Below are 17,869 nucleotides of genomic sequence, written 5' to 3' on the forward strand. Positions count from 1 at the left end.
CCTTGTATTGGAGACTTCCTTGTGCGGGAGGAGGGTGAGATGCCCGTGGACACCTCTGTATACTGGAGGGAGGTGTGCTGCTGCCGGAAACCGGTTATTGAGTATCCCTGGTGGCTTAGAGAGAAGTCTGAGTATTCCGGAGTGCAGGAGCCACTCTGTATGTCAAAAACCACAGAGAGGGGAAAATGTGAATGTGTGATGGTGAAATGCAGAGCAGATGAACTGTATTTCTATGGATTTATGTTGGGAAAAGCCTTGTGAAATGAGCCTGTGTTTGCCTGATCTTAAAATAGAATGTAATGTGTAGAATAGGAGAACTTGTGAAAATTATGCTTAAGCAATCCATGCATATAATAAGTACAATCATCAAGTGAAATCGTAAGTAAGACCAAATCATTCCTCTCCTTTTCTTCCAAATGCTAAAGGAAGTTTAGTGTTTTCAGATCTACAGTTTCAACATAATCACTAATTATTGACTTCATGCAGAACAAATTCCTTTTAAAACCAATGTCAGTACGTTTTTACAGAACCCCTTGTTAAAGGAACAGTAACACCAAAAAAGAGTGTTTTAGAGTACTGGTAAAAGTTCTGTGTTTGCTTCAGAAACTATACCTTTAGCTTATATAAAAAATCTGCTGGGTAGCTGTGGGGCAGCCATTCAAAGCTGAAAAAGGAGAAAAGGCACAGGATAAACAGCAGATAACAGATACACTCTGTAGTATACATTGGAATTCTTCGGTGTTTATCTGTTATCTACAATGTGTCCTGTGCTTGAATGGCTGCCCCAATAGCTACATAGCAGCTTTTTTATATAAACGATAGAAGAGTTTCTGTAGCAAACACACCAGTTTTATTAGTGTAGAGAAACACTACATTATTCATTCATTCATTAAAAACACTTTCACTTTTTGATGTTACAGTTTCTTTAAATAAGTAGCATACCTTTGATTTCATACTGATCCACTTCATCTGCAGAGCCAGACTCTGATACTGGAATGGACTCATGGGAACTTATCTGCGACCCACTCTCTGTCATTTCTTGGCCTGCAAGACAAAGAGCCAAAGCAATAAATTAATAATAAAATATCATAGATTTGCATATTAGTGTTTCACAGCCAAAAGTTGGCTCCACTGAGATCATTTAAAACTGCTTAGAAGTCTACTCAAAGCCAAATATATAAAGGAAATCTGGCAATTTATGCATAATGACATATTAGCAAATTCATTGAGTAATATTTCTCTTACTGCTGGACCCTCCATCAGGGTAAGGATAAGTACGTTGAGTTCGGCAGCTTCTGATTTGCTGTCGCCGCAGACGTATTTTCCACTTTAGCTCCCTAATCTCACGGTCACTGTCTTCTTCTTCCTGCAGCTGCCGACTCATCATGTTGCACTTCATAAGTTCAATAGCTGCGATCAAAGACTCAGAGATGCTGAAGTGAGCATTCTCCTGGTAAGAGAGGATTAGGAAATAATACACATCGTATGGCTTCAGCAAATGACAATCCTAAAAATCAGTTTCCGATCTCACAATAGAGAATTCCAAATCTATAGGATCTATTAAAGGGAATGTTTGGGATTTCAACAATTTATGCTAGCTCAATTAGCATCAAATACAATGTACAGTTTAATTTCTACAGAGAAAGCTAATCAGTAAAATATGTTTAAATAGGACTATGCCAATGCAATACTACAACTTTCTGGATAAGGGGCTTCCAGATAATAGATCCCATATTTGTAAAGTAAATTTGCCTCCTTGACATAATTTGTTACGCAGTTTGTACTTTTTTTATAAGTCTGTGTTAATGCACATATCGTATTTGACAATTTGAGGATGCACATTTCCCAAATGTCATTTTCGTTATGGCTTCATCGAAGGGCACAGAATGCAAATCTTTTGGTGCACCTTTACCTTCTCCAAATCAGCACAGCTCCCAAAGTCTTGTTCTGAGAGATAACTGATTAATGACTGCCCCTTGGATGGCCTCCGAAAAACACCTTCTGTAGCATTCAAGTACGAAACACTGTCTACAAAAAGAAATACAGTAGGAAAAAATAAAAATTCCTTATTTAGATCCTTTTAAATCCTTGAATCCCTTCATATCTCTCCTCCAATCGACCTGGTCATTTTTATGATAATTGGGAGATCTCCCTTTTATTTATATGGAATCTGTATGTTTTGATGTATACACCCTTCTACAGCGCTGCAGAAATATGTTAGTAAAATATGTTAGCTCTCTACAAATAAATGGGAAGGCTGTCGTTAAATTAGCCTTAGAATTGACCTCTAGTGTTTATATTCCACTATAAATTCACTATAACCTAGCAACCAGGCTTGGTTGCTAGGTTAATTAAGCTTTTGAACTGCAGAAAAAAAACAACAAAAAATTTAAAAATGAAGACTAATTTCATATTATTGCTGTCTACATCATCCTAAAACTTATTTTACAGTGAACTATTGCTTTAATAAAATGACAACTACACAAACAACATAAAATTCAAGGCAGTGTGTACTTTAAATGGAATAAAATCCCAGTCACTAACCACAAGGGTGCATAAATATAATGAATCAAGTGAAGGGAAAGATGCACTGTTTTAGTTTGGCACTCACTATATTACTCTAAACATAACCTTTATTAATGTAAGGGCCCGAAGGCACAGTTTGAGTGCGGACCAAGGAGGAGGCAGGTAATTAAACCAAAGTTCGTGGTATCAGAAGGGTAAGGCAAGACAAGACACAGGAATCAATCAGTAATAACACACCCAGGAATACACAAAGTTAAACCTATACTTGGGCAATGTCTGCAATATCCAGAAGGCTTTATATAGGCCAGGATTGGCGCCAAAATTTGAGCGCAATGGCATCATGACGCTGGCGTTAAGATGCCGGTGCATGTTCTGACGCTGGCATTTAGGCGCCGGCGCAATGGTCGCCGGCGCCTAAACGCGAGAGGCGGGAAGACACTGGCGGGAAGACACTGGCGTCATAGAGCCTTGCGACAGGCGGGAAGACACTGGCGTCATAGAGCCTTGCGACCAGCAGGATCCACATGGAGAGGCAGGGAGTCGCCATTTTGGACGCCGTTGCCATCTTGGATGCCATCACCAAACAGCCCCCACCAACCCACTTAATAGCCACTTTCTATGGCATCTTACAGCAGCCCCTCTGGAATTTGCTACAACCCACAGATTGTCTGGGCCTGTATTTCAGCTATCTTATTGATCATACAAGACCCAATCCCACCACCCACCTAATTTAACCAGAGTATTCTAAATTATATTCTAAAGGAGGTGCCTACCAGAAATATTATATGCCTTAGCATGTTCTCTGAAATCCCTCATTGTACAGTCTAGGCCTGATCAATTAAAACAAGAAAAACAAGCTGCTGCCTGTACTATGAAGAAGAATAAAGATGGCTGTACATGCTCTATTTTAAAAGGGGGAGGGGCATTATATGTATATAGAATTTTGTTCTCAAAATGGACAACCAGATTATCATATTACAATAAAGGATCAATTGAATATGAAATGTGCTTAATTAAAAATGTATTGTAGTGTTTTATTGGGCTAGTTGCAGTACAACCAGTAGGAGTCAACAGTCCACTTGATCACTCCTGCTATTGAAAGGGCAATTTAAAATACAGGATGGCTTTATCTTTTAGTTACTAAAACTTACAGTAATAAAGAAGAATCTGTCACCTAATCCAGTTTCAGAACATCTTTTGTATTACTTTTTCTACATTTCAAATGAATACATACCATGTTCTATGTAAGGGGAATCTATTGCTTTGGTTTTGCCTAGCAGGATGGGATTATTCCATAATCCAGAAAGGGACTCTGTTGAGAAATAATATAGCTGTCAGACTGATTCGAGCTATCAACACTTATACCTTTAAGCAACATATTTGACAGGATGGTGGCATTCAAAGCTAAAATCAAATTACTGTGGAAATGTGGATTAAGGATTATTTCACACAGAGCTGCACTTACTTGTAGCCAGCTAAACTTAGCTAATTTTTCTATAGAAATCTTTCAACTACAGTCAGGTCTATAGTCACTCTACATGCACCCCAGTGTCCATGCCTAGGGCAGCAGCTTTAGATGAGAGTGCCTATATAGCAAAAAGTGTTAGTCTCCCCAGCCTGCCACTGGACACATTTACCCAAATCCAATGTCAGAGCAGAAGGGTACACCCTATTCGTAATAGGCAAAGACGCCTGTTGGCAATGGGAAGGGGAGACGTTGTGGGCTAGAGTAGCAACAGACCTAAAAACTGCAGGTCTATTAAATAATAAACCTGTTCATAGGCAGCACCCTTGAGAAAGTCGGGACACAATGAAACGTGTTGGGAACAGATTTAAAAGACTTTGTAGATGAACAATAATTATCTGTTAAATTGTAAGTGTGATATACAATTTTACACAATGGGAGCGCACCCCTTCTTTTATGTTTATTCATAGGCAGCTAAACATAACTAATCTCCCTCTTTCGTAATTCCCTATTGTACTTTCACAAAAACTCATACTAGAATATCACCATATTTAGAAAGATTTGAGTGAGTCAGTTATACTGAAAGCTCCACAATATTTCCACAACATAACTTAAATTCCAATAGCAAGGCAAACAGGAATACATTCATTTACTATGTACACAAACATGATTTTTGACTTTCACAAGAGGACAACCCACAAGATGTTACAGAGAGGAAGGAACATTCGTCCACGTACAATATGCACATGCAATATATAAAGGAGGCATGAGTAAGACAATGTACAAAGGTGGTAGCAGTTCACTTTTTGGCTTATTTTGGGAAAAATATAATCTTTAATATGTTTGGTCAAATGTAATAAAACTGAATATATCATAAGAAAATGTTATAACTTTTTGTAAGTGTATAGAGATGATTTGAAGAAAAAAGTTCTATTTGCCATTCAAAGTTTAGGACAATTGCACAAAGGGAGATTCAGAGCTAGAAATGATGCAAGTCAATAAATGCTCTGAATTGCATTTACTGTATAGTAATCGCCTAAAAACGCATGGCGTGCTCACATTACAAATTAATAAAATACTCAAGATTTACCATGGCTGGCGTGCACATACACCATACCGGTCCAGGCAATTACCATAGATGTGAATGGGGAGGCAATCCAGAAAAAATCATACAGGAATTGCCCCCATGTGTTAGTGCCCTTAGAATCAAGTCCCTGCATATCTTACCCCAATATGCTCTAACAAATGTATAAAACAGATACCACTGACCAGCGAGGGTTAAGGATGAAAGCTTATTACCACTAAAAAAAGACAGTATATTTTAGTTGGCAGAGAAACACCCTGTATTCCTTAGTACCACTTAAATCATGTAACAGAAGGGGAGTTTGTAGAATTTGAAGGATAATGAAGAAGTTTTTAAAAAGAGAGTATTAAATATTAATACATTTCTAAAAGTTTGCATTAAGATCAGTATTTAGCCAAATCCAAAAATGTTACAGAACATGTAATTTTACTGGGGCTGCCAAAATGTTAGTCACCCCACAGTGAAATAAATTGCAAAGGTTTTTCCATGAGCCATTGCTACTATTTGGAGAAAACGGCACTGGCATGTGTAAAAAAAACTCTCATGCCATCCCAGGCATCTATAGTGAAGATTTTCATAGGTAATGTGGGAATACTCAAGGTAAGCAACTGCTGGTATAGCGCTTAGAGAGTTTTTCAACAGGCCGGTGCAGTTTTCATCAAAAAGGAGAATGGGTCCAGGGGAAAGAAACTGTCCCATAAACAGGCATGCATCTAGCAGCCTACAATGTTCCCTTTCACGACTGAAAGGGAAAAAGGACATCCTAGATGGTTTGGGTGATGACAGAAGGAGAGGTCCAGCTTAAAGAACCAGCACCACCTGTGTACATTGCATTACAAATTAATGGAAGAAGCACTGGTGTTAAATTGTGTACTAGAGAGGCTGAAAATAAGCACCTTGCTCAGTAGCTGAAATGAACAGAATGCATATATCATGCTGCATCACTATTCAATGACAAAAAATATCCATTTCTATAAAGATTTCTTTGGCTACAAAATTAATGTGATTGTGGAATGCATAATTGCAACACCACCAGTGCTTCTGCCATGGGTTGGCATAAGAGATTAGATGCCAGACCTGCTGCAGGGTCTTCCATTATAATGCTGATATTCCGGTCATTTCCTAATGTCAGATATTAAGGGGTTAAAGCGAGAGAAAATGTTACAGATAACATACATGGACAAAAAAAAACGCTGCATAATGGGATCAAAGCCAGACAATTTAGGCTGAGGGTAAATAGGACATATTTCAGCTGGCAAAGCATTGCCTCAAACCAGTCCTGCTGTCACCTGAATGGTTAACACCTGACAAATGGAATTTACCAACAATAAAATGCTCCCTAAAGGAGTCAGTTGTTTCCTATTTAAGTGCAGAAGAGGGCAGACCAAAGATCATTTTGGGCTGTTTGACAATTGTTTTAAATTATTCGTAAATGTTTGTTCTTACCTTGGGTCTTTCCTATGGTTACATTGGTGTCAGAATATGAATGCATATGGCTTTTGGCCAGGGACCATTCCCAAACTGAATCTCAGAGAAGCTGGAGCGTCGAGGAACACTAAGTATGAGTGAGTTGTGGGGAGCTGTTGGAGTGGAGTTTAGAGAATCAGTTTTTTGGGGGTTGCAAGAGAAAATGTTTGAGCTTTCACTACTCTGACTGGATGCACGTCGGCTCATGTTACCAATGGCTAGGTACTCAGGGCCATCATCTGCCTCACTTTGGCTGGTAAGGGAACTGATGCTCATTTCAAAAGGTGAAAATGCCTCATGTGGGGATGAATTATCAGATGGATCAACAGAGACAATGATGGAATCATTTTCAGATAGAGCTTTGTAAAGGTTGTTCTGCTAGTCAATCCGGAAATCTGCAGGAAAACAAATATATAAACATACATATAGATATATAAAAAGTATATATATATATATATATATATATATATATATATATATATGTATATATATACACACACACACACACATACTTTTCACAGGACTGAGTCTTATTATACAGATTTTGTATATGCATATATTTTACCAAAGTTTAATGTTTTTAGCTGCATTTTGCACAGCTATGCGTTTCTCTGCTATCCATTCACTATACTCAGTGCCGGGCCACGTCTGTCAGTTGCCCCAGACAACCCAGCTGGCCGTTGGCAACTTCGGTCCCCGGCGCAACAGTGCGCAAGGGCGTGCAACAGAGAACGCGCGTGCGTAATCGTGCGTATCCAAGGCCGCGCGTGCGTAACCGAGGACGCGCGTGCGTAACCGAGGACGCGTATGCGTAATCGTGCGCATCCGAGGGCGCACGTGCGTAATCGTGCGTATCCGAGGACACGCCGTGCGTAACCTAGGACGCGCGTGCGTAATCGTGCGTAACCGAGGACGCGCGTGCGTAATTGTGCGCATCCGGGTCCTCCGCAAAGCACGTCGACCTCACAGAGCGCACACATTTTCAATATGGTAACAATTGCTGGACATGGGGTAGGCTGCATATAAGGTAAGTGCCTGGCGCCCCTCAAGCATTGGGTCCTGGGCCCTTTCCTCTTGTGTCTACCCCTAGTTCCAGCCCTGACTATACTGTAAATATACTGTAAAAGCAAGCAGTCCCAGATGTAAAAATTGATCCGAACATGTGCCTTGTTTATGCTAAATTTTTAAGTAAAATCTCTAAAACCAAAAATAGTTTTTTGGTTTGAGTTTTTTTTTTCAAACCTCACCTACGATATATTCAGGGAAATCAAAACACTTTTAACTTTTGATTACAGTATCCCTTCGGACTGCTATTTAGCCTTTAGTATGGTCTACTCATACCCTGTTGTTTTTTTAAAGTAATGCTTGCCATTGATTTATTTTCCTATACTAACAGCACAACCTGAGCACATACAGTAGTTTACTAAAATGTATTACGCCCTCACTGGCAGGCCACCCCCACCCCATTTATAGTATAATGCTGTGGAATATGTTGGCTCTTTAAAAATAAATTATAATGACAATAAAGTATAAATTCCATCACTGATGCTATTCATGAGTGTCAGATATTAAACACGTTATATGCAAATGCCTACATTTACTTAATTTCCATATTGCGTGCTCTTGTGCATTGCATGCTTCATAAATAAACTGCAGTAGGCTCAGCGCAGGTATGCAATCCTTGCAAGTGTGTGCACTTATTATGCCATTCTACACAACCTAATCAAGTGTGGCACAATAAAAGCACACTTGCAGGGAATATATACACCCTTGTCTGAGGCTGCTGTTCCTACAATGCTGCCATTAGTTATGAAATGTAATTATTACTTTAATAAGAATTTGTATGCAATGCATCAGCACCCCAATGGTTTATTAAAATAACGCTGTTCCAGCTCCGGTCTTCAGAGAAAGCCTCAACTTAGATGAGACATTTACTCTCATGCATATAAATGCTAATTTAGAGAAGTTACATTTTTTGCCTTTTCTTAAAGCCTTTTTCAAACTGAAGGTTTATTTATTTATTTTTTTGAAATGTGAGTTCCTCTCTCCTTAGCATCCACTAAGGCAGTCATTACTGCAGTCATTACTGCAATTCCCTCTATTTCTTCCTTCTCCAATAACTTTAATGTGTACTGATATCAACATTGCCATCCAGATGCAACCAAACAACTAATTCCAGAATGCCAGGGTTGTAGGGAGTTGTTCACTAACTGGAAGCCACATGCTTGACATCCAAGATGTATAACAACACTAACACAACCTCACACCATGGCTCCTTGAAAGTGCCTCCTGACTCTTCAACGCTCCCAAACTAAAGACCTTCTACTCCAACCTGCAACTAAAGCTATCTCCACAGACAGGAGGCTCCCTGCCATCAACGGAAAAGCAGCACAGAAGGAAAAGCTAGTTTAAAAACAAGATAATAAAAGCAATGGCCACCTAACACTTGCACCAGATTGGACACCTGCTCACTATGAAATCTACCAGCAAGTACCAGTTGTGACATCCAACCTACTACTGCACCAGCAAACCAGGAAATTACACCATAAACTACAGCCACCGCTACCGGCTCAAACAGGCAGTGGAGTGAACACCATATTAGCAATATCCCAGCAGATACCAGGCAAATAATGGGTCTTCTGGAGCATCATCAAGGGATTAAACACTCTAAAAACTCCAAAAAACTAGTAGTGTGTCACCACACCCACTGTTGTTAAGAAGCATATAATTATCCCTTTAATATGTATTTAACTGCTTTTAACAAACTAAAGTAAGTCAAGTAAAGTAAAATCTTACCAGAGCTAGACATTTGAAGACTGCTATATAAGCTGTACAGAGAATGTGGAGTGTTATCAATGTATGGGATACTGGAAGATTCTGACAGGGTTGATAAGATCAGACTTGTTTCTGATATGTTGAGTTCTCTCTTTCCAGCAAGCTGTGGGGAGAAAAAATATGTACTCAATGATCAGCAGCACAATTTTATTTAGTACTTACTTATAAAGATCACTGCAAAGTCTATAGGACTGCAAGAAAATGGGACATACATCAGAAAATATGTTTAAAAAGGCTATCCTATGAACCATTTGCATTATTCCATTTATTACATACTAGCAGTAATAAAACATGCAATAGAGAAATTAAAAAAGTTAATAAAAAATAAACAGAAATAAATATTATTCTTGTAAATGACATGGCTACGTCTAACAAGACTGACTGATACACAAATGATTATAAATAACTTTCCTTCCATAATTTATAGCTTCTGATACTTTGACATGGCTGGGTAGAGAAAGCTGGTCTGAGCTGAGCTGATAGTCCTATAATCTGAACTACAAATGTAAACATTACTCCATTCTTCAATCACACTACCACCAGCCCAGCCTGAAAAACAGAACTGGTTCTTCCTGCTATGCAAAGTATAGTTGAAGTGGCAGCATGCATTGCAGCCTGGGGGGTAGCTTAGAGTAATTTTTCAAATGGTAGGGTGTAGGGGAAAACCAGGTAAAAATGTGCCCCTACCACAGAATGTAAGAACAAATGAAATTGTATGTATTGGGGCTATGGAGTAAAGTGGTATAAAATGTTCCCTTGTCCAGGTACTCATCACTGTCACTCCGCAGTACCTTTATCTGATTGTAGCCGTTATAACCATGCAACAAAAATTTCATTGGAAGTACTTTGCCCATAGCTATATTATAAATCTCTATTAAGTGAACAAGCTGTTTTTCATTTCTTAAACCCTTATTATGTAAATAGATCCAGGAAATGTTTTATTCATAGATTTTCTTACCACAGATGTGTCGATGTGAGCCAAAAGTCTGGGATTATTCTCTTCTACAGCCTTAAGACACTGGAACATTGCGGAAACATGAGCCTCACTCAGTAAAAAAGCAGATTCTAAAGAAATATGTGCATTTGAAAAATTAAACATAGCCCTTTAAGGAACACATTTCTTTGCGAATATCGTAATTATGAATTGTGCACAAGTTTAAGGTCCATATGAAAATTTGTCCCAATACTCATAAATCATAAAAGGAGTAACCAGGTAATGTAATATACATGACAAAATGTGCTCACGTAGTAATCCTGGAAGTCAACAAGAAGCTTACCGTATTTTTTTAAGGCTAAATAGTAAATTTTACCTTCTGGCAGGTTAATAGACCTGTAGCAAAGTTTGCACCTTTTATTATATTACCTCTATAGTGTGCTGTATGAGATCTGAGAACGGATATGCATAGCAGTATCTTATTTGCAAGTCAGAAGCATGTCCATTAACCTCTGTGTATGTAACACATCAACCCCTGAAGTATAGCTGCTGTGGTTAACCTATGAGGGTTGCAAAAGTACCTGAATAAAACCAAGCAAGGATTTTAGCTGAATGGATAGGCAATGGAACTGCAAACTGTGCTGCAACTAGAGCTTGCCACTATCCCACTCACTGGTATCTTCACCATTCCACTGACTGTTCTCAAAGAACAGCAGGAACCGTCAAAAAAAAGAGAGATAAGTAATTGTAAAATGAGTAAAAGATGAAAGGAGTAATTGTGTATTTACTAGTGAATTTACTGTTGCTTGATAACTAGTTCAGATGAATTACTTTATTTTCAGTGAAAAAGAATGATAAACAACAAACAGTTGCTGTGAAAGGGAATCTAGCTCATTTAGGGGCCGATTCACTAACTTCGAGTGAAGGATTCGAAGTAAAAAAACTTCGAATTTCGAAGTGTTTTTGGGCTACTTCGACCATCGAATGGGCTACTACGACCTTCGACTTCGACTTTGAATCGAAGGATTCGAACTAAAAATCGTTCGACCATTCGATAGTCGAAGTACTGTCTCTTTAAGAAAAAACTTCGACCCCCTAGTTCGCCATCTAAAAGCTACCGAACTCAATGTTAGCCTATGGGGAAGGTCCCCATAGGCTTGGCTAACTTTTTTTGATCGAAGGTTAATCCTTCGATCGTTGGATTAAAATCCTTCGAATCGATTTTATCGTTTCGATCGAAGGAATAATCCTTCGATCGTTCGATTGCACTAATTGCGCTAAAATCCTTCGACTTCGAGGAAGGGGGGGTTATCCCCAGGTAACTGAGTCCTGAAGATTGCACTGTAGAACTCTTCAAAATCTTATCACTATCCCTTTAAAAGAGAAGGAACGGTAAAATCACTAAGGGATGCCCTATGTGATTCTGGTTGCTTTCCTGCTACCCCAGACTATTGCTCCTCTTCTTTAAAAGACACACCAGACTGGGATATGTTTGATGACCACTATGCTACCATATGGCAGGGCATTGCATGGATTGCTTGGGACACTTAATGGGCAACTAAAGTCTAAAATAGAATAATGTTAGAAATGCTGTAGTTTGTATACTAAATATAAACATGAACTTACTGCACCAGCAGCCTAATAAGACAAATGATTTATGCTTTCAAATTTGGCGCAGGGGGCTGTCATCTTGTAACTTTGTTAGACATTTCTGCAATATCAAGACTCGCACATGCTCAGTGTGGTCTGGGCTTCAGTTTGGAGGTAAAGCTTAGGGATCATCATAAATTATCAAAACAGCACAAGTCAAATAATATATCTGCCATAGAAGCCAATACAGCAAGACTGATTAATAATCAGAATATAAAGACTGCACTGAGTCTCTGGATACAAATCTCTACAGGAATCCAACAATGCTGCTCGAGTTCTGGGAATTAAGGTGGGGGGGCTCCCCCTGCCATTTGAAAGTATGATCGTTTACCTGCACAGCAGTTGGGGACCGTCTGACAATTCCTATCCACAGCAGTAAAAGAAGGGGGAATTTCACTGCATACAGTCAGGTTTCTTATTTTTTAATTAAAGTATATTGGAGATAGATTTATGTTTCATTAAAGAAAGTAAAAATGGGATTTTATATTTTTGCCTTTATATCCCCTTTAAACAAGATACCAGCCCAGGGTAGCAGCTAAAAGACTAGAATCACTGGTGGTAGCAAAAAACTTGGCACCCCTCTTCCCCCCCACTAATTTCACCTTTCCTTTTTTATAGAGAACCCTGTAAAAGGTTAACTATTGTACATGTATATCACTTGTGAACCAGCCTATAATGTATTTTAGAGTATAATGCTTGAAAGCAAGATTTGTGCTTTTTAGATCAAATACAACAGTGTGTGATTATACATGTCATATCTAACAATTTTACAATGAACTCACCTGCTCTACTTGAGGGGATGTTCCATGATGGAGGATCTGACTGCTGTTCACAAACTTCCAGTAGTCCTTTTGCTTGCAATACACATGTCCACAAAACAGCAACAGTGAACCCAATCTTTATAGTGTTAAAATGGATACCGTATTTAAGCAAAAGACCACAAGCAGCAACATTTTACCCGTAGTAACTTACAGATCAATTATACAATACATTTTTTGCAACTGCAGCTTGTCTGTCAGTTCTGCTTATGTTTAGCTGCCATCTTTTGTCCAAACCCATTATTTTATGATCAAATAAGCTCTCATGAGCGGCTCCAAAGCCCCACAGAAAATTAAACTGCAAAAATGGTGCTTTCTATAAATGATGTAGAAAGTAAAGTGGAGACTAAGAGAAGATTGCAGTGTAACTGCATAGACAGTAATTTAATTTCCTGTTACCAAACCTTTAATCACCAGTGACATCTTTTTAGCTATTATTAGGGAACTAGATACAAGAATGTGCAGGGGTGGGAAGAAAAACATTTCTGACACCTGGTTGTTTCAACTCAGCAATGAATCAGTGTCAGACCATTGAACTATGTGAGCCACAGCTCAGAAAGAGAAACAAAATTCAGTTTTTTTGTTAACTGATAATTTGTAACAAATGGTTTTGAGACAAAAAAATCAAGTTTAATTTCAAATGATATTTCCTCATCGGCAAATATTCATACTGTTACCTGTGTTATTTTTTAAAACACATACAGATGGAGGGGAACAAATGAGAAAATAAAAAATTATTCCCTGGTGTGGTATCTGTCCATTTGGACCAATTGGTTGGATACTGTACCTTGTTGATTACCCTAACATCAGTTGGAATGAAAGGATTCAAGAGCTGATACAAAATGTGTGGCGGAAAAAAATATTGTACTAAGAAGAATGTGGAGGGATTTTGAAACAAAAACATATAGTAACAGAAGATAACATCAGAAGGGATTCCAAAGCTGTGAAAGAAAAGTACATAGACAGTACCTGATCACATATTAGTCCATGATGTAGGATGCTGCTCATATCATGGCACAACCTCTGTAGGCCACCCTATTTGGACCAGACATTTCTCCTGTTGCCTGACACCAACCCTTCTACTGTGGTCATCAGACTATCCAGAAGCCCTGAGTGCTCAGCCCTAAACAATAAGAGATAACACCCTCTCTTATCAGAAGGAAAAGGGAATGAAGATCTTGCCATTTTTTACAGAATTATACGTTTTATGAAATATGCTATTAACAAGATATAGCCTGGCCAGTGCAAATTTGCCCTTTAAACAGATACTCTGGACCATCTGGTAACATTTTGCTGACTGTCACTTGCTGCTCTTAAACACACACAAACACTTAATGGAATGACATTGAAAATGTGGAAGTGAAACATAGGGCAGAGTACTAAAAAGCAGAAATAGAGAACTGCATGTCCACAGTGTGAGGGTTTAATATTAATCAGAAAAAGAGGATGTCAATTAGCAAGTCTAGACAACTTAAAAAACAGAATATTGGTGTTCATCTTCTGTGCTCTTATTTTATTAATTTCCTAACAGTGGATTAGACTGGTACCTGTGGAGGCACAATTTAGAAATGTCTAGATGATTTACACCAGTGTTTAAAGGAGAACTAAACCCAAATATGCCATATTTTATATATTGAATATATAGAACCAGCATAAAGTTTCAGCATCTCTATAGTAGTAATGATTCTGGCCTCAGATTTGTCATAGGAGTTACCCATCTTGGATTTTGTTAAGAATGTCTGTGACACACACATGCTCAGGTTGTTTTGAGCAGCAGCTTAATTTAAGGGTTGTCATTTATCATCAAGCAGAATATGGGGTTTGCCTGGGAGATAAGCTGGTTTATTATTACATCCTGTTGCTAACTATGCTGGTTTCTGAGCTGCCATGTACCAATAATTAGTACTGACCAGCCTAAGCCTTAAATTATGACATTAATAAGTTCAGTAACTGACAGCAGCAGGTGCAGTGAATCGGCAGAAAAGAAGATGAGGAGTTACTGGGACATCTTCAAAGCCACAGGTCTTGCCTGCTAAAAAAACTGTGTTTGCCTTGGACTGGTATAAAACATTTTTGTAACTTTGCACATTTGGCTTTTTGTACTCCAGGCATATCAAGTTATATAACCAAACAGGTACTTCAACAGATGTACCCTACTACTTGTATATTATCATTAATTGTGTAATGATAAATGTGTTACCTTTACTCTCTCCGCTTTAAAAATTAGTTATTGCTATTTTAATTACCTGCATTATTATGTAAAATTACCATAAATCTAGATATTTCTTGGTCGTTAGATTTAGGTGAATTGTAGAAATTTATGGGCATAATAAATAGCATGTTTATAGACTGCAATTTACAAGCAGTACATTTTGTGTATTTTCCATGAAAGGGAGCATTATTTAATGGATATAAACTGCATTCCCAGTAACAAAAGGCCAAAGTGCAACAAGCTGATAGCAATGCTTCTCAGCATGCTATCTGCTTTCAGTACTTAAATTAAAAATATAACCCTTTTTTAACTAAACTTTATCTGCAAATTTCTTCCGAATACATTTGACAAGTTCTATGAAATAATATACTTTCACTGCACATTTCCCTTTATACAGGGAGTAATGAACCTCCTACTGTGAAATACTGCAGAAAGTAGACAAGGAACAAGATGACTAGAATTATTATTTATCTTCACAAATAAAGTTTTTGACAATGTTTTAATATATTTTGTTAATTATTAATCAGCCAGGAGAGGAAACTGTCATACCAACACCTTAGTGAAGACATTCTCCTTACACTACAAATGACATGACATGTTTGAAGACAAAAAGGGGTGCAGATGTTACTACTATTGGTACACAGAGCACCTTTGGTGGAGCAAATTACATTGCTCATAAAAATGACGGCTCAAAGTGAAAGAGACGATAAATGCTTTTACCATCCTTTAAATCACAATTTCTGTTATAACAGGGTCACACACGTAACATGGAAACGCATTGGCGCTCAGGGTTTCTTTTCGCCATTGTAAACAAGAAAGCTCAGTGTGTTCTTAAAGCAAGCCAAATGCATTATCTAAACAATTAAGTGTTTATTGGGTTTTTACATGCAACTCACAGACCAATGTATGACAAAGCAAATAACATTAAAGTCAGACTAGATGAGCAGTTGAGGCTGACAATGTGATCACAGCAGGTATGCAGGTGCTTAGTATGAGATTGTACTGCTTTCTTTATATTGAGAAAATAAAATGGGTCCTCTCTTTAAAGGAAAATGATACCCCCCTCCGCACATGGGCAACCATCTACCAAAACTCTCTGACCACGACACAGGGCTTCAGTTTGGAGGTAAAGCTTAGGGATCATCATAAATTATCAAAACAGCACAAGTCAAATAATATATCTGCCATAGAAGCCAATACAGCAAGACTGATTAATAATCAGAATATAAAGACTGCACTGAGTCTCTGGATACAAATCTCTACAGGAATCCAACAATGCTGCTCGAGTTCTGGGAATTAAGGTGGGGGGGCTCCCCCTGCCATTTGAAAGTATGATCGTTTACCTGCACAGCAGTTGGGGACCGTCTGACAATTCCTATCCACAGCAGTAAAAGAAGGGGGAATTTCACTGCATACAGTCAGGTTTCTTATTTTTTAATTAAAGTATATTGGAGATAGATTTATGTTTCATTAAAGAAAGTAAAAATGGGATTTTATATTTTTGCCTTTATATCCCCTTTAAACAAGATACCAGCCCAGGGTAGCAGCTAAAAGACTAGAATCACTGGTGGTAGCAAAAAACTTGGCACCCCTCTTCCCCCCCACTAATTTCACCTTTCCTTTTTTATAGAGAACCCTGTAAAAGGTTAACTATTGTACATGTATATCACTTGTGAACCAGCCTATAATGTATTTTAGAGTATAATGCTTGAAAGCAAGATTTGTGCTTTTTAGATCAAATACAACAGTGTGTGATTATACATGTCATATCTAACAATTTTACAATGAACTCACCTGCTCTACTTGAGGGGATGTTCCATGATGGAGGATCTGACTGCTGTTCACAAACTTCCAGTAGTCCTTTTGCTTGCAATACACATGTCCACAAAACAGCAACAGTGAACCCAATCTTTATAGTGTTAAAATGGATACCGTATTTAAGCAAAAGACCACAAGCAGCAACATTTTACCCGTAGTAACTTACAGATCAATTATACAATACATTTTTTGCAACTGCAGCTTGTCTGTCAGTTCTGCTTATGTTTAGCTGCCATCTTTTGTCCAAACCCATTATTTTATGATCAAATAAGCTCTCATGAGCGGCTCCAAAGCCCCACAGAAAATTAAACTGCAAAAATGGTGCTTTCTATAAATGATGTAGAAAGTAAAGTGGAGACTAAGAGAAGATTGCAGTGTAACTGCATAGACAGTAATTTAATTTCCTGTTACCAAACCTTTAATCACCAGTGACATCTTTTTAGCTATTATTAGGGAACTAGATACAAGAATGTGCAGGGGTGGGAAGAAAAACATTTCTGACACCTGGTTGTTTCAACTCAGCAATGAATCAGTGTCAGACCATTGAACTATGTGAGCCACAGCTCAGAAAGAGAAACAAAATTCAGTTTTTTTGTTAACTGATAATTTGTAACAAATGGTTTTGAGACAAAAAAATCAAGTTTAATTTCAAATGATATTTCCTCATCGGCAAATATTCATACTGTTACCTGTGTTATTTTTTAAAACACATACAGATGGAGGGGAACAAATGAGAAAATAAAAAATTATTCCCTGGTGTGGTATCTGTCCATTTGGACCAATTGGTTGGATACTGTACCTTGTTGATTACCCTAACATCAGTTGGAATGAAAGGATTCAAGAGCTGATACAAAATGTGTGGCGGAAAAAAATATTGTACTAAGAAGAATGTGGAGGGATTTTGAAACAAAAACATATAGTAACAGAAGATAACATCAGAAGGGATTCCAAAGCTGTGAAAGAAAAGTACATAGACAGTACCTGATCACATATTAGTCCATGATGTAGGATGCTGCTCATATCATGGCACAACCTCTGTAGGCCACCCTATTTGGACCAG

General features: G+C 38.1%; 1 pseudogene; it reads right to left on the bottom strand.

The window, feature by feature from the left end:
• LOC108717445 overlaps nt 1-17,869 on the bottom strand; it is a 56,865-nt pseudogene that overhangs the window by 10,912 nt on the left and 28,084 nt on the right.

This window comes from Xenopus laevis, chromosome 5S, assembly GCF_017654675.1.
Source record: "Xenopus laevis strain J_2021 chromosome 5S, Xenopus_laevis_v10.1, whole genome shotgun sequence".
NCBI classification, from domain to species: Eukaryota; Metazoa; Chordata; class Amphibia; order Anura; family Pipidae; genus Xenopus; species Xenopus laevis.